This window comes from Sapajus apella, unplaced genomic scaffold, assembly GCF_009761245.1.
Source record: "Sapajus apella isolate SASKATOON/1434 unplaced genomic scaffold, GSC_monkey_1.0 scaffold3, whole genome shotgun sequence".
NCBI classification, from domain to species: domain Eukaryota; kingdom Metazoa; phylum Chordata; class Mammalia; order Primates; family Cebidae; genus Sapajus; species Sapajus apella.
In genome coordinates, this window is record NW_022436943.1 from 57,887,996 (window position 1) to 57,903,885 (window position 15,890).

General features: G+C 40.8%; 1 long non-coding RNA gene across 1 annotated transcript; it reads left to right on the top strand.

Annotated features, from left to right (window-relative positions):
* The first annotated feature begins 2,162 nt into the window (after positions 1-2,162).
* LOC116529630 lies at positions 2,163-6,966 on the top strand. The gene is made up of 3 exons (XR_004259571.1): positions 2,163-2,522; positions 6,245-6,337; positions 6,783-6,966. It is a non-coding gene; the product is annotated as an uncharacterized LOC116529630 (long non-coding RNA).
* Positions 6,967-15,890: the final 8,924 nt, after the last annotated feature.

Sequence of the window (15,890 nt, forward strand, 5' to 3'; positions counted from 1 at the left end):
TTTTATATCTAAAGGTTTTTGCATGTTTTAAAATGCTTATTAGACTGATATCACTACCATTCATTTATTTATTCTAAAAAATAACAATTGAGCTGCTAAGTTCTGGGCATGATTCAATAGTCTGGTTTGATAAATGTGTTGAGCACCAACTACAAATCTTAGTAATATCATCAACTGTTTTCTTCAAAATAGAAGCTTATGTTTATATTTTTCTCCATTTATACCATTTTATAATATGAAGATATCCTCTAAACCCTCGTACATTTTGACATGGTATCTGGCTGTCACCCAGGCGGGAGTGTAGTGGCACTATCTTGGCTGACTGTCACCTTCACCTCCTGGGTTCAAGAAGTTCTCCTGCCTCCACCTCCCGAGTAGCTGAGATTACAGGCACCTGCCACTGTGTCTGGGTGATTTTTGTACTTTTTGTAGAGATGGGATTTCACCATGTTAGCCAAGCTGGTCTCAAACTCTTGACCTCAGTGATCTGCCTGCCTCAGCCTCCCAAAGTGCTGGTATTAAAGGCATCACCCACCGTGCCTGGCCCCTAAATCCTCTTTATTTCATAGACACTCATCTACTAAAATTTGGAGATGACATTTGGTTCATTCATTTAAGACAATTCAATATAGTAGAATGCTCTAATGCATATGAAGTTTGTATAGTGTGTGTGTGTGTGTGTGTGTGTGTGTGTGTGTGTGTGATTCTACATATAACACCTCCTGGCATTATCAGAAGAGGTGATAGAAAATTAAGTTGTCTTCTTTAGGAGTCTCCTGGGAACCCTAGGGAAAGCTACCCTTAATAGAGTGGGTACAACACTCCATTGGCCAGAAAAGAGAGAGCATAATTATGCTTTGAGCCCTGGACCATTCTGTAGAGGAAAGCTGCCCTCCAATCAGAAACAACTGATTTAGATTGTTATATGAGCAAGAAATAACTGAAAATTTGTCTATTTGTTGTTGTTCTTATAGCAGCAAGCTTTACTCAGTGAATTAATTGGAAAAATGATATGACCCAATTTGCACCCCAAATTTGTGGAGCTGCTCATACTAACAATATTAATTCCTTTTTTTCCCAATAGCTTTTAGGGTATAAGTGGTTTTTGGCTACATGGATGAATTATATAGCAGTGAATTCTGAGATTTTAGGGCACCTACCACCCAAGTAATGTACATTGTACCTAATGTGTTATTTTTTATCCCTGGCCCCCCCCCATCCTCCTGCTTCTGAGTTGGTTATATATAAATGATATAGAGTGACATAAAGTCCATTATATCAATCTGCATGCCTTTGCATACTCTAATGTTAAATTCTTAATTCCTGAACACGCAATTAAGTGAGCCTCTGCCTCTTGTAGTCTTTACAGTTGACCCTTGAACAATGGGGTTTGAACTTCGTTGGTCTGCTATGCTTGGATTTCCTTCTGCCTCTGCCAACGCTGAGACAGTAAGACCAACCTCTCCTCTTTCTCCTCCTCCTCATCCTACTCAACGTGAAGACAGTGAGGATGGAGAACTTTATGATGATCCACTTCTACTTAATGAAGAGTAAATATATTTTCTCTTTCTCGTTAATGTTTTCAATAACGTTATTTTCTCTAGCTTACTTTATTGTAAGAACACAGTATATAATACATATAACAAAAAAAAAAGTGTTAATTGACTATGTTATCAGTAAGTCTCCCAGTCAACAGTAGGCTATTAATGGTTTTGTTTTTGGGGAGTCAAAAGCTATGCTTGGATTTTGGACTGCACAGGCAGGTGTTTCCCTATTTCAAAGGTCACTGTATTACATGGCTTCAGGTCTTTGATAGCTGTCCTAGGCGTGTCACTGCTGGAAAACTGTTATGTGCAGTTCCAGAAGCTGATCTACTTAATTTAAAAAAAGAGGGGCTATTCAGGAGGAATCAATACACACATACATATGTAGAATCACACATACACACAGACATACACACACTACAGAACAGTAGGAATTGGAGTTTCATTATTTGAAACTCTGGAAAAAGTTTCACCATTTTTACTCTTATCATTATGAGCATCAACATCTTTCTCACCATTATAAGTCAAGTCATTGGAAAGAGTCTGAAACAGTAACCTTGACTATTCGCAGTGACTCAGGAACAATGAAGGAGGAAGAATGAATGAGTTGCCCCTGAAGATGGTGGGCTCTCCTTTAGGCATGATCATCGCTATCTCTCTGCAATATCTGTATTGTGACCTCATGAGGGGTGCAGTGTCATGCCAGACATCTGTGTTTGGATGGCCCTCTGGCTCCCCGACAATTACTGCAGAGTTAGAAGTGGAATTTCCGCTTGATGTTTTATGTCAGAGTCAGTATGAAAGACTGCAGCATGCTGAGTGAGCTTTCCGTTCTCGTTCTCGCTGAGGATGGGATACAGGGTCCATCCCCTGCAGGCCACAATTTTACCCGGAGGCAAAGCATTCAGACTTTCCATTGGCCTGACAATTTGAGCTAAGCTCGCGGCCAATAGACAAAATGCACCAGCAACTACCAAGGTGAGTTTTGTTAAATTACAATAACATCCATGCTTCCAGAGGAGCTGCAGAAGTCACTCCTGTCAGATACACTCAAAATCAACAGCCAAATTACTCCTGCCAAATGCTCTGAGGCTATTGAATAAAGCCTTGCAGTATTTTAAATAGTAACTTAAAACCTCTAGCTTCATGGCTCAGTAATAATTATGATAATTCTAATCAGTATCCTCAATAGTGAATGTTAATAACTACTTATTGAGTGACCACCATGGGCAAGTGCTTTGCTAGATACTTTATGTATGCTAGGTATTTAAGCTTCATAATAGCTTTGTAAGGCAGATGTTATTATCCCATCCTATCGTTGGAGAAACAAAAATTCAGAGCACATAAGCAACTTGCCCAGTGTTACCACAGAGATGATGTCAGTGTACTTAAAGAACGCACGGTTTGGGCATGGTAGCTCACGGCTGTAATCTCAGCACTTTGGAAGGCCAAGATGGGAGGATTACTTAAGCCCAGGAGTCTGGGACCAGCCTGGGCCACATGGCAAAATCCTGCCTCTACAAAAAAGTACAAAAATTAGTGGGCATGGTGTGGACGCCTATAGTTCCCACTACTTGGGAGGCTGAGGCAGGAAGATCCCTTGAGCCTGGGAGGTGGAGGCTACAGTGAGCTGTGTTTCACCACTGCCCTCTAGCCTGTGCTACAGAGAGATTCAGTCACAAAAAAAAAAAAAACAAAAAAAACGAATAGTCTTTAAATGGCTTACGACTTAAGTATGTAAAGAGCTACTTCCTAGCTCAGGGATATTTTAAACAAGGTTTTTATTGGAAAATTGTAAACATACAAAACTAGAGAGCTATACTCATCAAGAAGATTCTATCAGGAATAATTTGGAAGTAAAGGGTTTTGAATGATTTCTACCTTAATGTTCTTGGAGGAGAGCCAAGTCCTTAATAAGAATTTCTGCAAAAGAGCAGCCTGGGGCCGAATCTTATTTATAGAGGCAAAATATTCAATCTCACATTCTTACCCTCCACTTGAATTTTCCAATTAATGCTGAAATAGCAAATAATATGAAGACTTAATTTTGAGTTGGTTATTCCTCCTCATCCCTACTGCAAATCCTCAGTTTAGGTTTAAGGAAGGTTTATGCTGAGTCGCATAATAGTCTCCTCCCTCATTATAAGCCACAGCAAGACTGCAGGTGTTCTTCATCTTGTGGAACAGGTATAAGCCAACTTATGTTTAGCAAATAATTGATTTAAACTGAGGTTGATTCAGTGGTGTGCTGTAGCATGCTCATACTGGCTCACAAGAATTAATTGTACATGTCTCTTCTGAATTTTGCATTTGGTGACGTAACATTGGTGACTTGAAATCGGCGAGAGGATTTGCACCATGGAAATTGACAAATGTGCATATCAGGGCTTCTATTTCTCAGAGATGCAGTTGTTAAATATTTATCAGCACACTACTGGGTCAATTGTATTATTTGCTCAAAAGTATCTGCTATCCTTCACTGTGGGTCTGCTCCCCACTACTCTTCCCTGTGAGACTAGTATATTTTTCACTCATCAGAAGTCCATCTTCGAGGGATAAACGACTGCAAATAATGTGCAGTATATACTGCTTGGATGATGAATGCACCAAAATCTCACGAATCACCACTAAAGAACTTACTCGTGTAACCAGACACCACCTGTACCCCAATAACCTATGGGAAAATTAAAAAAAAAAAATAAAGCATATAGAAGGAAAAAAGAAAAAAAGAAGTTCATCCTGACTGTGTGACTTGCTTTGGTCAATGGAATGTAGCCAGAAGTACATGAGCCATTTCCAAGTAGAGGAATATGTGACCTTTTTGTTTTTTTCCTTTGCCCCAAGCCAACATGTCCCAGATAGTGTCTGCTTCTTTGATCTAAGTCCTAGAAAAAGATGAATTAGATGACATATTGCAAAATGACAGCCAACCTGTAAAGGACATGGGCATATGCAAGGAATAAATCTTTCTTTGTAAAGATTTTGGATGTGTTTGTTGTTACTTCAGCATGACTTAGGCTAAGCTAATTGATACAGCAACTGATTTATTGAGTTGCTGCCGTAGCAGAAAACCTAAATTATGTTGCATCAATTCTGAAGCTTGGGAGTAGGAAGCAAAAAATAACACTGTTGAAGGATGGAAAGATGGCCACCCATGCTATCTAGTGGCAATGTATTGGGTAAAACTGTCACCTTTAATCCCTAGGAATACAGATAATGTACTAAATGAGCTTATGGCTTTAGGCAAAGTTGTGAAATGGAATGTTACTCTCATGCCTAAGTTGCTGTGGGCTGCACTTAGTAAAATGCTATGAAAGTTGAGGTTAGGTAGGAATTGTCCCTTTCGGAAAGATCAGAGGGAGTAGAAAGGGTTCAGAAACTTGAGAACTCAGAGGACTAGAGTGTGTAATTGATTTTGATTTCCAAACAATAAAAGATAAAACGGAAAGGTCTTTCAGTGACAAAGACTGACTAAGATTCAGCCTTGTGGCGAGGACCAATCAAAGGTATTGTTCCTCTATTAAAACCTTTGAATTGATTACAGTGGCACCAATTAAATCTTTCCAGTTGGACAATGGCTTAGGAAAAAGAGATTCCAAGTGTAGTTCTTTCGCTGGAGCCAGATCAATTTAAATTACCTGCAATTAAGTCTAGAGGGAAAGTTGCAACTAGAAAAGAATTATGGATGCGGCTATTGGCACATGAGGCTGTTTGGTATCAAATAGATAAGAATGTGAGAAAGTTTTATTGCCAAAAGAGTTACCAGCTCATACTAAAATACATTATAACTGTTTGAGACTTGAAATGACCTTTGGATTTCCAACTTTCTGGAGGAAAAAGAGAAGTGTGGCCAGCTTCCGAAGAGGACATATTGTAGTTTACAAAAAAATGCTCTAGGAGGATAATTGAAAAGGAAAGGCCTCCCACAGGACAGTGCCAAGTGCCATGCACAGCAGTAGATCGAGTGTTATTGCTCTAGATACAGAATCAAGTCCTAATCAAAGAACATTTCCAGTCTCCATGGAAGGCAGCCTGGCACTTCTGCCCAAGGGACTTTCAGAATTGCCATGGACAAGTGACTTCTGTGTTCCTCCTCTCCTCTCACTTTCTGAATTGGAGTGATTATTTTAGGTATCCTGTTTCACCATGGTACATTGGGCATATGAGGGGCAGATAACTTGTCTTTTTGATCCGTAGGTTTTGCTCTTAAGAGAGTGAACATCTGGGCCTGATGTAGACAGAACTTGACGAGATCATGGAATTGAAGCCTGATGCTGTAACTGAATGGAATTTTAGGTTATTTTTCTTGAATGGAGCTGCCATATTTTGTAAATTAAAATGTAGGATTCCTAGTTAAAATGGAATTTCAGATAAACAATGAATAATTTTTTGTATATCCCACTGTGCAATATTTTGGGCATACTTATCTTAAAAAATTACCCATTATTGATCTGAAATTTAAATTTATCTGGGCATCCTGTATTGAATCTGGCATCCCTATTGGAAAGGATAGATGTATTTTGTTTATAAAGAGAGATAAGTGGAGACTCATGACCCAGAATTCTGGTAGATTGCACTATTTATCCAAAACTTTGCTTCCCTTCTTTTTTTTTTTTTTGAGATGGAGTCTTGCTCTGCCCCCAGACTGGAGTGCAGTGGCGTGATCTCAGCGTGTCCAGCCGCTTCCCTTCTTTTTTTAGTGCCTGCCTGGTGGCCCTCACTGTGAGAAGAGGTATTCTTCCTGCTCCACTGACATCAGGCTTAGCCATGTTTCTGGATTTGGTCAATTTTTTGTTAGTGAAAATGACATTTGCTGCTTCCAGATAAAAACTTTAAGTGCAGGCTGGGTGCAATGGCTCACGCCTGTAATTCCAGCACTTTGGGAGGCCGAGGTGGGTGGATCACAAGTTCAGGAGTTCAAGACCAGCCTGGACAACATGGTGAAACCCCATCTCTACTAAAACTACAAAAATTAGCTGGGCTTAGTGGCAGGCGTCTGTAGTCCCAGCTACTCAGGAGGCTGAGGCAGGAGAATCACTTGAACCCAGGAGGTGGAGTTTGTAGTGAGCCGAGATCATGCCACTGCACTCCAGCCTGGGTGGCAGAGTGAGACTCCTCTTCAAAAAAAAAAAAATAATAACTTTAAGTGCCATCCTCTGATGCTGACATTTCTCGTGTACCTCTATGACGATGCTGGCGTGCCATTGCTCACGATTATTCCTTTGGTGTTGATTCTAGAATAAAGAGAACATGGAGCAGAGCTGCAGCTGATCTTCAAAGGACATGAACACAAGTTGGAGAGGAGCCGTTTTTGCTGTAAGTCCTGAAGATTTGAGGGATATTATTGCAACACAACTCAGCCCAAACTGACTAACACAAGAAGTTTCTATGTATGCATGGAAATGTATGTAATCTTAGCCTCTAGGTGGTTTTCATCATAAAACCAAATTACATTCTAATTGAAAAAAAATACAAATACAAAGACAATAAAAATCACATGAAAGATTAAATGTTTAAAGTCCTGTTTTTTAAAAAAAGATGAGTTCAGGGTGGGAATACAACATATTTTTATTAAAATAAACATTATTTTATCTCATGATAAAAAAGTTTTCTTACAGTATTAATGTTGTAAATGGATAATTTTTATATTGGAAGCCAATAAACAAAACTGCACCTAGAACTTAAAGATTAGTGCCAAAAGAAAGGGATGTGTTTTCTTTTCTCTGTGCCATTGATTATAATATGTGCCATTGTTTATTTACAGATTCAAATTACTTATATGCATTCAGTATTCAACATGCTTGTAGATGTGTGAAGGACCAGAAAATGTAACCCCCCAATAGGAACCTAGCATTCTGACTCAAAAGTAGAGTTTCAGGACCACTGTGGTTTGGAGCCAAACAGTCCTGACCCAAGTACATTGTTACTTTATGATCTCTGACAAGTTTCTCAACCTTTTGGAGGCTCAGTTTTCTTATCTTAATCGATAATAAAATGATAATACCTCTGTTTACAAAGCCTCTGCTGTTTGCCAAGGTACTTAGGTGCTCCGCATGTATTATTTTCTTGAAGCCTCGTAACACATAATGAGGCAAATATTTTCGTCTTCATTTTACAGATGAGAAAAGTGAGGCTTCATGGTGTGAAGCAATTGGATAGAAGTTGCTTAACAGGGAGAAAGTGGCAGAGCCAAGGTCCCAACCCAGTTCTGCTTCATTTAAAGCATATGTCCTTCTGTTGGGAAAGCTAAATGAAAGCGTGCTTGACATCATTTGTCATCAGGGAAATGCAAATCAAAACCATCATGAGGCACCACTTCACATCCACTAGAAGGGCTAGAGTAAAAAAGCCAGATAGTAACAAGTATTGACGAGAATATAAAGAAACTGAAATCCTCATAGTCTGCTGGTGGGAATGTAAAATGGTGCAACTGCTTTGGAAAACAGTGTGGTATTAATAGTTCCTCAAAAAAATTAAACATAGAGTTACCATGTAACCCACTGGTTCCACCCCTGGGTATATACCCAAGAGAAACGAAAGTGTATGTCCACAGAAATTTGTACACGAATGTTTATAGCCCCATTATTCTTAACGCCCAAATGTGAAAAAAACCAAATATATGTGAACTGAAGAATGGATAAGCAAATGTGGTATGTCCATACAATAGAATATTATTCAGTCACAAAATAAGTGAAGTTCTGATACGTGCTGCAATCAATACAGATGAACATTGAAAATATTATGCTGAGTGAAAGAAGCCACTCACAAAAGACCACATATTATACCACTTATGAAATGTCTAGAATAAGGAAATCTATTGAGACAGAAAGCTGATAGTGGTTTATTAGGGCTGGAGGGAAACAGGAGGTCAAGAGGAGACATCCCCCAAATAATTCCTTTTTGAGCAAATGAATATGTTCTACTTTCGACTGTGGTGATTATTACATATATCTGTGAATATACCAAAAGCCACTACACTGTAAACTTCAAATGGGTGAATTGTATGGTATGTGAATGGTTTCTTAATAAACGTGTTTTTTGCTTTGTTTTGTTTTAAAAAAAAAGTATCTGAAAATCCCAGGATACTCCGGGCTCATGGTGCATAGTCAATGCAGTAAACGGCTCTCTTTCTTCAGCCTTCCCTCTCCAATCTTTCTTTTTCATTCTCCTTCTTCTCTCTGTAACTTACAAAGGTGGCCATGGAATAAAGCATAGGATAGAAGTCAGAATGCTTTGATTCTAGATTCATAGGTATGAGATTTTTTTGAAAAAACTCACATACTCTCAAGGAGCCTCAGTTTCCTCATATTCAAGTGGGGATAACACCCTCTTTACCGATTCTACTGGGTTCCTTTGTAGATCAAATGAAGAAAGGTTATGGAAATCCTTTAGATATGTTTTGAAAATTCTATCCAGTTGCTACCGTCTGAATGTTTGTGATCTTCAAAATTTATATGTTGAAACCTAATCACCAATGTGATGGTGTTTGGAGGTAAGGCCATTAGAAGGTGATTGGATCATGACAGCAGAGCCCTGGTAATTGGCAAAAATCCGTCATAAAAGAGACCCCAGAGAGAGTTAGCCTACCTGTTTCACCACATGAGGACATGGTAAGAAGGAGCCATGTAAGAACCAGGAAACAGGTCTTCACCAGACATGGAATCTGCCGGCACCTTGAGCTCGGACTTCCCAGCCTCCAAACTAGTGACAAATAAATTACTGTTCATTAGCTGCCCAATTAATGGTATTTTATTATGGTTGCCTGAACTAAGACACCAGTTGTATGATGAAAATACCTTACTCCTATTACTACTGCTACTATTTTCTATCTTAGCTCATCTTTTTGAGGTCTTACTGTGTTCCAAGTACAGCTCTAAATGTTTTTCATCAATAACTCTTCTAAGAGCCTATTTTAAATTTAACAAAGGCAATAAAACACTTTCCCTGATTTACTGAGGAATATTAACTAATTAGGAGTATAAACATAAAATGGTTTTGTTTTTCCAATAGTTGCTACTACTCCTGTTCTCCATATCAACCTTGTTTTCAATCCCATAACTTTTCTGTTGTTTTTGGTCAAAGGAACAGTTACCTCTAGTTCCTGTGTTTATTTTAATATTTTGATTCTCTCCATTCCTGTCAGAACAGGTGGAACTTGTGGCATGGGAACCTCAAGTGGCAGAGGGGGCCCAGTCTGTACTTGTCTCTACTTCTCCAGAGGAGGAAATAAAGTAAGACAGATGCTCCCTCACGTGGATGTCCATGGTACAATTGCTGTCCTCCCTTTGGGTGGCCATGACTGCTGTTCCTGTCCACTGGGCTTCATGAGGGCTGGGATGCCTCCCTCACCAGGAGCAGACTCTGGGGTCCCACAGCAGGAGACATCATACGTATTCCTCTGTGGGCCTTGTACGGACCTCCTTCACCCTTTGCTGTATGGTCCCTAGGGATGCCATTGCTCCAAAAATATTCGCTTTCCCAAGCTCTTCAACTCCAGGGCTCAAAATCTCCTGGGGGGCCCCTTCCTGTAGGTCTTGAGAATTGCAATTTGGGGACAGTCCTGACCTGGTCGACGTCTTCCTCACCATCTTGCTGTGCCGTCCCCTCACCTCATTCTCCAACCCCCAAAAGATGACCACTGATGACCAGTCTCCAGGTCAGTGGAGAACATGTGTGGAGGGGTGTAGGCGGGATGACAGTGCATCCCCAAACCTCACAAATTGTTTCCCTGATTTTGGAGAAGAAATCCATTGTGCAGTGCCCACCACCCCCCCACATAGCTCCAGGTAGAAGTAATGATTTACTCCCTCCCTACACTCCTCTTCTTTTGTCTTTGAGGGTAGGGGTGCTGGTTTTGATGAAACAGCTCTGCTTAGAGAGGCTTGTGGGAGTGAGAGGGCAGGGGGAAAAGGCAGGAAGGGAAGCAACCAGGCCTTTCTCTGCGCTCAGAGTATGGGGTACTAAGGGCCTGGGTTGTTATCTGCTGTGGGCCCAAAGAGGAAACAACAAGATCCACTTGGTACCTAATACCCTGTCACACAGAGGTACAACAGCTCCAGCTTGAGGTGGGATCCTGTGAGTGACAGCAGCTCCAGGATGGTGCATTTACCACTGAGGACAACTGGAATCAGCCCTAGCATTGGGGGAGTGATCTGGGAACTGCCTTCCTCTTTGCTCCCACAGTATCCTGCAGGTTCTACTGATACAGGTGGTTAGACTCATTAGACTGCTTGTCTTCCCCACCACTGCAGGACATGATTGTATTTTGTCCTCATCCGTGGCTATAGTTTGGATGTATTTTTTTTTCCCTTTGCATGAGTTTCTGTGCAAAACTCATGTTGCAATTTGACTGCCAATGTAATGGGTGTTGGGAGCTGGGACCTTTATCTGAACTTTAATTAGGTCATTAAGATGATTAGTGTCTTTCTCTGGAGAGACCGGTTTAGGTCTCTTGGAATGATTTAGTTCTTGTGAAAGCCGGTAGTTATAAAGTGAGGCTGCCTCTTGTGTTTGGTGTCTTTGTACGCTCCTGCTCCCTTTCCTTCTGCTTTCCACCAGGAGTCAAAGCAGCACCAGGTCCTCACCAGATGGGCTGCCGAATCTTGTACTTGCAGCCTGCATAACCGTAAGCTCCGTAAACTTCTTTTTATTTCTTATAAATTACCCAGTCTTAAGTATTCAACAGAATTGAATTGCTTAGGTTGCAGCACAAAACAGATGAAGACATCTGTATTCCCAAGACCTGGGACAGCACCTGGTATATGCAGCCTACTGAGCAAATGTTCTATAGAATCTTTAGAGATTTGGGAATATGAAGGAAAAAAAAACTAGAAAAATGGAGTGGGAGATGGTGCAGTTAAAAAAATATTTCAGGTGAATTCTACAAACCAGGGTGGGTTTCAGAAAACTGTGAATCGTGAGCATAGTTCTTGGGAAAAAAATTCACGTAGCTAAAACAGCTACTTCTTGCGGTACCCATTGAGGGATTGGGGCAATGAGAGGCATACGCTGAGTACCTGTGGTTAACTCTGACATTTTCAACGTGAAAGCAGTTTCATTTCCTGTTTGAAAACTTTAGGGGTCTTTTTCTGAACAACTTTTTTTTTTTTAATAGAAGGGGAAGATATCAATTAAACAATTAATTTCAAGCTCTAGGTTTTTGTTTTTAGAAAACATTTCTCAGAGTTTTTTCATCATGGATATTTGGAAATGCTGATGTAAAGCGATACATCTCAATTTCAATGCTGTCAAAGCCATATTTTCCTTCTTTGGAAAGTCTTTGAACTAGAATAAGCCATGGAAGCTTAATAATATACAATGTGGTTGCCTGTGACGACTCACTGACCTGTCCAGATTTATAATCTGCACATTTTAATATAAGTTGAGTAGTTGATTTCAAGACATAAATTATTTTAAAAACCAGTAGACCATATTAAAACAACAACAATGACACCTAAGATTTCAGCATTTTCAAACTTCAAAGAATATTGAAAACTGGCTTAGGCTCTTTTTCTGGGGATGCTCAGCTATGTAGAGGAGATGCTAGGATTTCTGGCAGCCATCTTGTCTACTACATAGCAAGACCCTATATGGAGAATGAAGCCAAGCAAAACCAAGAAGGACACAGTCCTGATAGGTGTCTAAGAGTTCCCAGACCCAATGTAAATGTAGATAAATTAAAACAAGCAGAGCAGAGAGACCAGAGGGAGACAGCCCTGATAATTCCACTGAAAGTCCAAATCCAGCCATGCTTGAAGTTATTGCATCCTTGGTTTCCCCATTTTCCCAGTTTTCTGAGAAATAAATTCCCCTTTCCTCTCTTGGTTCTGACTTTAACTAGTTTAATTTCTGGTTTAATCACCTTCTCTGTAATAAACTGCATCATGAGGTTATTGGCAGGATAAATTGAGATTGTACACATAAAGCATTTATTGGCACATAGTAAGTGTTCAATAAATAGAATTTTTAATATAAAATCTGTTATAATCCGATAGTAGCTCTTGTAACAAACAAGCCAGACAGCAATCAAGAAGTGGCCAAGATTTCACAGTTTAAAAGCTCAATACTAACAATTTCAGCAAATGGAAAGCATCCTGGATGGAGCCAATATAATGTGGTGGATAGAACTTGGGTTGTAGAGTCAGACTTGACTTTGAAGTTCAGCTCTGCCACTGAATCATCTGAATGACACTGAGAAAATTACAAGCAATTCTGAGCCTTTGTTTCCTCATCTTCTAAAATGGGGATAATCGTGATAGTGGCAGGAGGCAGTCAAATGCCTAGGAAAGTAGGGTCAGACCCCTGGTGAAACCGCACCTTCAAACCAAAGAGAGTTTAAAGCCGGAAAGCTAAGCTACAAGTCTCAGAAAAATCCACGGACTAGATTGAGAACCTCTCTTCCTATTTGGTGTGCTTTCCTCTGGTTGGTCCTCACTCTTCATCTATTTTACATATACCTACCCTTCCCTAATTGGCTATTTGCACTGTCATGCCCATCCTTGAGTGATGCATTTTTTTAAGCCTTTTTTGCACACTCATAAACTAATCAGCACATACTCCCCCATTCTGGGCCCATAAAAGCTCCAGACTCAACCACACTTGGAGGACTACGTGTCTTCAGGTGGGGGAGACTACCTGACTTTTGGTAGGGGGAAGCCAACTCAGGTCCCCCTCTCCTCTGAGAACTGTTTCAGCACCCAGTAAAACTCTCCACCTTCCTCACCCACCAGCTGTTAGCATAACCACATTCTTCCTGGATGTAGAACTAGAACCCAGGACCCACCCAACAGTGAGTGCAAGCAGAGCTGTAACCCCATAGCACTCCCCTCCTGCTCAGCAAGCAAAGGGAGAGGGAGCTGCTGGGCGCCACATGCCCCAGTTCACTGGGGCAGGACTGAAAGATCTGTTAACATGCTGTAACGCCCCCTTAGGAGCTTTGGGGTTGCTGGCATCCTGGAGTTTTTGGTTGCCACCATGTTCCCCTCATTCAGATGCTGGCACCCAAGGCAGAAGCAGCTCAAGGCACACCCGGCCCAGCCACAGGCTGGAGTGCAAGTGGGGCACCTCCTGCAGTGAGCCCAGAGCCAAGCATGGTCCTGAGAAAGGGGCGTTGCTGGCCGCAGAGGTCTCCAGTTGGTGAAGTGACACCCAAAATATCCTGCGTCAATAGTACCTCCTTGTAATAATTAAAATAATCAAGAATGTAGCATTATTCCTGACACATAGACTTGCAGTAGATGCTGGCTGCCTCTCTCCTCCAGCATCTGTCAGCAGTACAGGCTGGCCCCTTTTACAGGTTATAATTTTATTTGTCAAAGCAAAGCACAAGGGTTGCTGCCCCAAAGTGTCTTCCCTTATGATGCTTCTGAAGGTAGAGTAAGACTGTTGAAGAGTTGTAAAGAGGGGTTTATTGTTTTAAATGCAAGGTGCTTTCTAATGAATATTTTATGATTTTTCTCACTGTTTGATATTTTTGTAGGATTTGAACAAGTGAGGAAACTTAATTTGTTTTGAAGGAAAAAAGCGAGGGGATCACTAGAACTAACAGCAGAGCCCATCTGTTCTGGGTACCAGAGAGCCCCAGTTGGTGACCCCATCCCTGACTGAAGCATTAAATCCTAAGTCATTTATCCCAATCAGTTCGTGGCACTCTTCTTAATGTCTCCTATTGTTTAAGCATGGCCATCTGCCTAAATTGATACAATAAGACTAAATTAAAGGATATATACTTCAGTATTTTACATGCTTCAGGTAAAGATTTCTCACCCTTGCTGACAACATGGAGCACAAAACTTTAAGACCAAGAGATTTTTAGCTGTTGTCTTGGCACTGTGAGGGGAACCAGCCTTAGAATGAAGCCAGATGCTGAGGACAGCAGAGCACAGGAATGGAAAGAACTCGTGTCTATGATAACATCTTTGAGATGATAATTGTCCTGCACCCGGATCCCCCTTACCTCTGGACTTAAGGTTATGTGAGGCAATGGATTTCCTTATTCTTATGAAAACGAACTTCTGTGAAACTGATCAGTATCAAGTGTGAAACGTGCTTCGTGCAGCAGCACCAGATGGTAGAAAATACCAGGGCAGCTGCAGGTCACAGCCCTGAAATCTGGCCATCTGGGTTCATATCCTGCTTCCCTTGTGCTAGCTGTGTGGCCTTGGGGAACATACTCAGCCTCTCACTGCTTCAGTTTCTGCATCTGAAAAACAATGATAATAATAGAGTTCCTGACAGGATAAACATGCGTAACACCCGACGTAGTGCCTGATCCATGGTAAGCCTCAATAAAATCTGACTTGTAATTATGATTCCCTCTAGGTGTGAAGATCATCTCAGGATCCACAGATTGATTCCGAAGTGGATTCCCAGTCCTCTTCCTTTCTGTCATTGGCTCTGTGTCTCTTTATTACTTTAGGTTTTTCTCTCTTTTCCTTTCCTGATCTTTGCTCCTCTCATTCCTTTAACTACCCATAATTGGGATTGATTGATAGCTTTATTTGTTGTATTTTAAAAAACGTAATTTTACATTTTCTCTTTTTAATTTAAGAAGTCAAAGAATAGGACATTTTATATTCCCTTCAATAAAAAAAGAACGCTTTGATTCGCTTTTTGTATATATCCCCATTAAATTTCATCTGCTTGGCTTTGGTCCAGTGTTCCACCCTGTCAGAATCACTTTCCATCTTGACACTGTCAGTTATTGGCTTTGCCAACCTTCCTGGCTTTATTTCATCTGCCTTTTAAGCCTTCACCAAGTCCTTGACGAAACCTGCAATTTAAGACTGTTCTATCAGTTACCGGGTGAGGGGTGTGTGCTGGAAAACTCTAAATCAATGCCTCTCAAACTTCAATGACCACAAGAATCACCTGGAGAGCTTGTTAAAGCACAGATCTGTGGGTCCCTCACCTGAGATTCTGCTCTGGTGTGAGGACTTTGCATTTCTAATGAGCTCCCAAGTGATGCTGAATAGGGCTGTCATAAATGATAGGGGCTCAGTCACATTAGTATAATAGGTTTTTTGTTTTCCTTGTATGTTGAAGTCCATAGACAGGTAGTCCAGCCTAGAACCCAGGTTTCAGAACCTAGGCTTTTTCCCTCTCCTTTCTGCCTTAAATGGCATTTGGTTCCTCCTCATGGTTCAGAATGTTTGCTTGAGCTATAGCTATCATGTCCACATTCAAACCAGTAAGAAAGAAGAAGGGGGAAAGACGTCTTCTCTCTTTTTAAGCTCAGATCTCAGAAGTTGTATGTGACACTCTACTTACATCTTCTTAGCCAAAACGTCCTCACAAATCACACTAGCTGCAAAGAAATCTGGAAGATATAGTTTTTATTTAGGGTGT